An 8,921-nucleotide genomic window follows, 5' to 3' on the forward strand; every position below is an offset into this window, starting at 1 on the left:
TTCCTGCTACTAATTCAGGACACATATCTCAGCCATTACCCACGGAATGCAGTGATTAGGCAGCTTTCCAGTAAACAGTCCTTAAAACAGTTCATAAAAATGCCATTTAGAAAAAGGTTGGTTTCCTGCTCGAGAATTTGGTAAGATGTTGCAATTACTGCTTAGGGATATATTTCAAGTCCGCCAAGTGAGTTAAATTCCATTTCCACACACGCTATCATAGCATTTGCAGGTTAAAATGCCATAAAGTAGTTCTTACATACTGATAAGATGCAATTAATTTGGGTGCTGCTTTTTTAGAAACACACACTTAGAAAATCCTAAAAACTTGCAATGAAAAAAGTGAAAATATCCATAAAACAGGCCACAAAAGGCAGATTCTCAAGTAGAAATCTAGTGGCATTGTCTGAATCACAACTTGCCCAGATAAAAAACTGCTCCTAGTAATGGAGAGAAAACAGCATCACAATCTATATATTCTTTTGACATCCCACCTGAGGTAAGACCCCTAGTTCAAAGGTCCCAGAATAACCAGAAACAGTCAGTTTTACAGGTTACAAGGAAATCAAAGAAATACTCAAATTTTGGCACAGTAAATCCTAAACTTAGAGCATCAGTTTGTTATCCATAAATGGAAAGCATTTAGCTTGTTTTAACAACTTCCTAAAAAAAACAAGATTCAATTGCAACATTTATTACCTAAAAGTGTTCTGGTCAAAATAAAAATGAAACTCAAAATTATGAACCCTTTTGATGATAATAGCTGATACTTCTTAAGCAATAAACTCTTGCTCTCTCCTGTTTTTATTTCCTCAAAAAAGCAACATAAACTAAAACAATGTAATCTCATGTGTTCAGGCTCCATATTTGTTGTTTTGAGAAAAGGCTTTATAACAGCTTCATTGAAGGCTCTTTAAGAAACTAAATCTTTCTGGTTTAATAGAGTGACAAGGTGTATATGAGGGCATCAAATGAAAAGGAAAATGAGCTGTCACAATAAAGTACTACTGAAAGCCTCAGCACAAACTGCATGACAAGCTAAAAGAAAAAGAATTATTTTCTTCCTTTTGCTTTAACCAAAGTCCTAACACTTAGGACCTGCAAACCACTGCCATTTTAGAGCCAATCTGTATTTTAAGTGGATGTAATTAGCCCTAGCAAACGCAGCAAAAATTGAAATGTTCTCAAATTGGTCTTAGCATGTGCATTAATCCATCCACACCACATCAGATGTATCTTGTAGTTGATAATATTTTACATGCTTACAATAATTACTGTAATTCAGAACCTTGACACCCATTTTCCTAAGATAAATCAACGTAACAAAAATTATTCAACCTCCCTTTTCTTCTAAGGGTAAATGCAAAGCAGTTTGAAGCTCACTGTAGGTTGAAATTTTAATCCAAGGGTTGATGGTCTGCAACAAGATTACAGTCTCTTCAATGTCAAAAGTTAACAGAGGAGTGGAGTCTATTTCAAATGACTGGCTCTAAACATCTCATAATTACATTAGATAAATTACACTTCACACATAATTGCAACAAGGTTTTGCCTTATTAGGCACCGGTCTGAAATACTTGGCAGTTTCACAGTGAAACACTATTCCTGTTGATGCATTTGGATGAGGTCCTTACCCTTCTACCATCACAGTCAGGGATCTGCCACTGGCATAAAATTCCAGATGGAAAATGCCAGCAATCCTAACTACTTCACAAAACAATAGGTAAGGAGGCAAATTGATTAATATGCTGTTCTTATCCCCTTTCAACTGACAGAAGTTTTGCATGCTTAAAAAAAACAGTCTGGTTTTTCCATGACATCATTCGGCTTGAATACTAATGCTTTTCCTTAATGCAACTACATGTACATGGATGTACAACTTCTTTTTTCACAGAAGCAACGCCCAACTTTACATGTTTTTCTTTACTCTGTTTCCCCTGATTATAATTCTAAGATCCTTTCTGATTTTTATGCCATTTCCCTGTCTTAATTCTTCAGTGTTGTTAAATGAAGTGCCCCTCTCCATTCTGTGAAGATAGAGTGATTTACAGCAGCTGAAAATCAGGGGATTGTCCAGTAATTACAGCTTTTTTCAGTAAAGTAGTAGTATTGGATTCATTAACAGTGTTTGGATTCATTAGCAATTAAAGTTTATTTCACTGAACAACAAGTACAAAGCTGGGTCAAGCTCCCTTGTTAGGCTTTGACACTTCCTTCAGGAAGACTACAATTCAACCCAGGGTTTCATTTTCTGTTTGGCTGCTTGTAAAATACAAGGCATCTTGAAAATGATACTTCTATTTAGGGCTCTTACTATGGACCTTACAGGCACTGTAAACGTGGAGTGGCTTTGTCTTAAACAGCCTAATCCTGCCCATTCCACAGAACAGACATTTGGAGTACAGCGACGATGGGAGCATGAAAACGCAGCATTAACAACTTCTTCATTGCAAAGAGTAAGCACAATCCAAGTCTTGCTGTTTCCTTGGTAAGACCATAAGAAGTGAGGCAGGGAAAGTGAATGTTTTGGGCTTGCAACCCATTTTCCTTGAGGTGGGACATCTGCTGATTGCAAGGGGTTTCAGTTTGGAACTGAAGGCATGCTTTTTACACCGCTGCCATTAGACAGATTCTATCTGACACCCTACTTCAAAATTAAAACAGCAGGCAAGTGGGTAAATAGGAGCAAAAATTGAAATTTTCAGTACTTGCTCACACCTTATTTTCAGATATTCTCCAAAATAGGGAGCAGCACCAGTGAAAAGCACGTTTGCATCAACAGGGCCTGGATCGACTATCCCAGTTGACACAACCACTAACCCACAGATGACGTGAGAGGTTTCACAGCACAGTGTTTAAAATTCAAGCAGCAGAAGCCCTTCCACCAGAATTTCACCCTGCTTTGGGAACAGATCTTCTGTCTGTATCATTAATTTCTTTGTTTTCCAATTGAGTTGCCGTGCAGCAAGTATTGCAGCATCACTAAAGAAACAGAGCTGGAGCACAGAGCAGCTCAACTGAGTGAACTTGCAGCTCAAACCATCAGAAACACCAAGAAAAAAAAAGGCTGGGCCAGCTTTCTCAGCAGCCTGGTTGTGGCACTCAGACCTGAAATTACTCACTGCAAGTGTTCTCTCTAGGGTCTGACAGGACTTACATATATTGGAATATATATAACAAAATGATAAGGCAGCTTCAAAGAGTGACTCACAGAAAACCGGTGCTGGAGCACTCAGAATTCATAAGGGACTTTAACCACAGTCACAACCCTCAGTTATTTGGTTGGCCTCCTTTATTCCTTTATTCTTGGGCTTTTCTTCCAGCTTTCTATCAACTGTGATATAAAATCATACTAATTAATCCAAATAAGCACATGTGCTATGTATTTCTTTCAAGATGGGATAACTACATACTCATCATTCCTGAAAACAAGCCCACAGTAACCAAAACCGGTCAAAGCAGCACTGTTGTTATAAATTATAGCCCACAGCCATGGGTGTTCCTTGATGGAAGAAGAAGAAATATCAACCCAACCTCCTGGTCTGCTATGAGAACACTTGTTGTAAACCATGTTTTTCCAGTGTTCTATTTCAACTACATAGATCAGTATCCAATAGAGAGCTCCTTAAGTCACAGACAAACCCACAAAAACTGCTTAAGACCAACATTCCACAAAAACATGACAAAAAAATTCAAAGCAACCTTAGAGTAGAGAAAATGCAGATTTAATAGGAGCTTAACATTAAGAATCCCATCCTCAAAATAATGCAAATTGATTTTAAAGTGGATTTAGGTTTTTAAATATTAAGAGCATAAAATTGAAGAATTAATTGAATTTACTGTCGGTTCAACATTGCTAATGTAAATGATAGATAACTGTATCGGGTCATTCTTGACTAAATGAAGCGCTATCTACCATTATTACATGACTAAAGGCTTTAAAAAACTCTGTTGTTAAATGCAATCAACTTTAAATTAAACTATGTGCATTCAGTCAGTGTCTTAAGCAATGATGAGGCAGAGATACCTTAAGGTGGTAGTAGGGATTTAGACCTCCACAACTTCTGATGTGAAATTTAAATAAGTTAGAATTTGGAAAAGCAAATTAACCTGTACTGCATTTTGCCCACAAAGCTCTTCCTTCCATTTTGATTTACCACTGGTCTCCACTCATTAGATCAAAGCTCACAAAGTATTTTTGAGACCAACCAGCACTTTCAGCCCAATTGAAAAGTCACTGAAGGCAATGAAAATTTCTTCTGTCAGCTTCAGTAAGGCCTTCTACAATCTCAGTACTCAGAAGCTACAAGGAGTAGGACTGAGAGGGTCTGACCAACTTTGCTGAGGATATCACTTGGCAATCAAACATCATTGGAAAAAATCAGAGATTACTATTTATATTGCTTCAGCACAGCCACTGCTGTTCTGAGATTACCTGCTGCACAATGGAAAAAGCAAAAAAAAGGATGTGAAAATACATATACCGACACCTGACTTATACACGTCAGTATTCATCAATTAAAAGAGCCTGTGATGACTTCTCCAAACTGTCACTGGGGAATGACAAGCAACAGTCATTTCAGCCAAACTGGTACTCACATATCCTCTTGGCTGTGGGAATTCTGGGTCACACCCATTTCTTTTACCATTTTTTTCCTGCAATGTAACTGAAAGTGACATTGACATTTGTCCCTTGGAAAAGTTACTGTTATCCTCCTTGTTGACAGGATTATTCTACTGCCTGATGTTTTGTTTATTTTCTAAGCAATTGCCAATCATATTGTCTGTGCCTGTCATCAGTCTACACGTTGACTGGTATCTACGCATCACACTGGAAGATCAGAATCCTTAAAAGACACTTTCCTTCTCAACTCTTGAAAAGACATTCACAACACCGCCAGTAGAATCTGAAGATGCCAGCTATTAGGAGACAGAATTGACCACAATTTACTCAAAGTGCACCATCACACCTCCTACTAAGAAGATTTTAAGAACTGGAAGGTCTGTTCTTGTGGGAAATCCGCAGCGGGAGAAATGTGCACTCAATATGAGTGATCGGCAAATCTCGTTTATTGATAATTCATACAATGCTTTTATAATAACACTAATAAGCTCATGCATATTTCAAAAGTTAAGCTCAGGATTGGTGCTCAGACTAAAAGTCAGCTACGCCTCTTTCTACATTTCTTTGTGGTTACACAGTTTGAGTAAGTTTTTGTTTTACCGTGCTTCTCCCTCATATCTTTCAGCTACAAGGTCTTGTTATCGTATCCCAGCTGTGCTCAAGGACATGCGAAGCTTGCTGCCTTGCTGGTTCTCATGAGAGTGCCTGTGTGCTCAGCAAAGCTCCCTCATGTCTACGTGACCTTTTGCAGCTAGCCAGTTATCAATCACACTCTCCACACAGAAACTTTCTCCCTCAGAAATGCCCACGATGAAGGAGAAAGGCATGCGTGGCATTGTGTTTGTTTCCAGCTGTCATCGCTGCGTAGCCCTAATCTTGGCATTCAGGTGGCCTGAGACGCTCTGAAGATGGTGTATTTAAACGATTATAATGCAACAACATTGTTTTCAGTCTTATTCTCATAACTGAAGTCTCCTTTATGTGTTACTGCACACTGGCTTACTTGAGACAAGCAACCAGGTTACCTGGGTGGGTTGGTTTTGGTTTTGGTTTGTTTGGTTTGGTTTCTTTTGTCAGAACCTTAAACTGTAGGTCTCTGGCAAGTCTTGTTCCGTTCTGCAAGCAAAACATGTTTTGTGCAAAAAAAAATAGGAGCAGGAGTCTGCCAGCTCCAGCTAGGAAGTAGTGAGCCTGGGTTCAGGGAAGTATTGGATCTCTTGGTTCATTTTAGGAGATAATGTCAAATCATTGTGGGGAAGGGTTAATCTAAAGAGTTACTAAACAAAGCAAGGCCTGACACACTTGCATCTATTACAAACAGGAATGACGGCACTGAGTTTGGTGGGTCTGTTTATCAGAAGGTTACTAATAAGGTTGAGACATCAGTCAATCTTGCATGGACTGCTGGCAGTAACAACACACGTTTTGGTATTGCTGGAAAGTACCAAATGGATGAGAGGACTTCCGTTGTGGTAAGAATTTTGTTACAGAAATGAGTATTTCAAGCTCCCCTAAATACTGAAAATTTGTAATGAAGCAGTTGCTTGAACTAGTTACTGAGGAAGTATGGTAGATTGCGAACTGTGGCTTCTGTTGTGGTTCAAATTTAAATTGGGACCTCACACATCGTACTTGTGAACTTATGGAGGAAAAGAAATCTTAAATATAATTTTGTCCATAGTGAAATAGTCTGACTAGTGTGCTTGGAATAGCATGCTACTGTGCTGAAAAATGTCTTTCAAAAGACAATGAAAGTGTCCTTTTAATTCTTAAATCCATAATGTAAAACCATATTATAATTACAATGGTGGAAGTTTACCTGAGCTTACAGCCTTCTCCTAACAGTAAGTTAACCGTTGAAAGTTAGCTGACGTGTGTGTTTTAAGACCAAGAACTGAAGTAGCAAGGATTTATGTTTCAAAACAACAATTAGTTCCAGGACCACTGAACCAAAATTGAAAATGAGAAATACTGTTGTTAAGAGCTCAAAACTTAGTAATGCAAAAAGGGGATTGCATATTCATGTATTTCTTGCTCATTAGAAGAAAAAAGAAAATCACTCCTGAGTGATGTGAACAAGACAGGCTCTGAGGGAGTGCAGTAAGTAGCTCTTTAAAAGATATAAAGACATAATAGAGGAGGCAGTGAAAAACAGCATGGCATTCTGTGAAGGCAGAATTTGCACCATTCGCTTAAGCTGAACACTCCTGAGAAAAGGAAAAGATTGGAACATGCTTCTAAGAGAGGTTGGTCTCCAAGTAGCTCAAGAGTGTTAATGCACAGGCCACCTTCTCAGGGGACTGGGATACTTCTGTATGAATACTTACACAGTTTATAAATACTGTGATTTTTTTTTCCTATAGGCTAAAGTGAACAATGCCAGCCTCACTGGAATTGGTTACACTCATGCCCTTCGACCTGGTACGCAGTTCTCACTGGTAGCAGCAAATGGTGTTAAGTACTACACTATGGTTTAATTCACTGTCATCTTAAGAACAGACTAGATGAACAAAGGAGCTAGAAGTCTACGTAGACTCAGAGAACTAAAGGATGTCTATGGATGCAAGTTTCTGTGGCAACTAAGCCACATTAGTGAGGTCAAGGACCTGAGGAAGAGCACTGTACTGGGATGTCAGTGTATGATGGTTCTCGTGACTTGCTTTTGTAGGTGTAAAGCTGACCCTCTCAGGCTTGACTGATGGCAAGAATTTCAGTGCTGGAGGTCACAAAATTGGGCTGGGATTTGAGCTGGAAGCCTAACACAGCTTTAAGTAAAACAACTGGTGGTGCTCTGGAAGATGAAGGAAAAGTGTACCCGGTGCATTTCAGCCTTAATATTACTCGGAAATTTGAAGAAGTGTGAACTTTTTACTCTGCCCAAGAATGACTTTAACCCAATGCTGAAGTCCAGAGTGTGCCAGCACAACAAAGGAAGACACTTGAAGGCATGCATGGAAGTTGTGATGTTTGTGCCACATTTCAGTTTCCTGTATTTTAAATCTGTTCCAAAAAACCCAAAAGAAAATCCAACCTCTCCCCATTATTGTATTGCATTTTGCATGTCCTATACTTCACAGCCTTTTATAAAAGGAGGTCTCTGTGTTGTAGTGGAAATTTGGGGTTAGAACAGAATGAAATAAATTGGTCACAGTCAGAACACAAGGTTGGTGTGTGTTGACTCTCACCAAGGTTCCATCCAGCTGGGGTTTTGGTCTTTTTTTCATCTTTTCATGCAACTTTAAGCATGGTTAATAGATAATCTGAAAATGCTTTGTTACACGATACCTGTACACTGAAGATTTCCTTCTTTGGTTTCTAGGCTAACATTCTTACACCTCTCATGTTTTAGAGACCTGCACAGTGAAAGCAGCTTTTTCCATTATAGTGTTATTGAGCGCATCAACAAGAGCAAACCAAAAGTTTACATGTTTTAGATAATTTTGTTCCCATACAGGAAACAAGTATTAGGTAAGTACAACCATTACACTTAAAGAAAAAAAGTGCAAATCAGCAAAGTTAAGCAATTAAGTTCACAGTTCATTAGGAAGGTGACATCTACCAGTGACTGGGTATACCTTGTCCATTGTTCATTAGAAAGCCTAAAATGCAGCAAATCAGCCACAGGCAATGCCCAAGGGAAGACGTATCAGGACAGAGATCTGCTGTCCTAAGGCACAATTAAGAACATTCTCCAAGCAGTTAGAACAGGCATTCCCTAATGTATCTTTGTGAAAAAGTGTCTGAGAAGTGGATACTAAAAGCTAAGCCATATGTATCACATAAGCAGTTGGTGACAGTAGAAGGCAGTTGATATTCCCTTCTCAGAGGCAGCAGCTTTTCACAGTTGGCTTCCCAAAGCAGCATGGCTTCAGAGGCAACCAGAGTGATTCTACATCTGGGTTTGTTCTGGATTGTTTGTTTCTTCTACCTGAAGCTGCAGCCAGCTCCAGTCTAGAGGCGAAAGAATAAATGAAATTCAACACCAGGCTACAGTTGAGCTTTTTCTAAAATAAAGGCAAAGTGTGTTAAGAGGTATAAAAAATTTACTGGGAACAAGTTGGTCAATTTCATGATGAGCCACGTGACTGCTGTCAAGGAAACAACCTACTTGCACTCTCCAGTATTTTACTCTCTCTTCAATATTCTGCATTGTTAAATTAAGGATCCCTGACACCCGCTCATCCCAAATTTGTGTGCAGTTTTGCAGTAGTTTTGTACAACAGCCAAGTGCTTTGCCCCATCCTTTACTGTTTAGCGCAGCAAGTTCCCAGCATGTGGCTCCCAGTTTTGGCAAGCA

The sequence above is a fragment of the Chamaea fasciata genome, unplaced genomic scaffold (assembly GCF_029207755.1).
Source record: "Chamaea fasciata isolate MVZ Bird 193981 ecotype frontalis unplaced genomic scaffold, bChaFas1.0.hap1 SCAF_58, whole genome shotgun sequence".
Classification (NCBI taxonomy): Eukaryota; Metazoa; Chordata; class Aves; order Passeriformes; family Sylviidae; genus Chamaea; species Chamaea fasciata.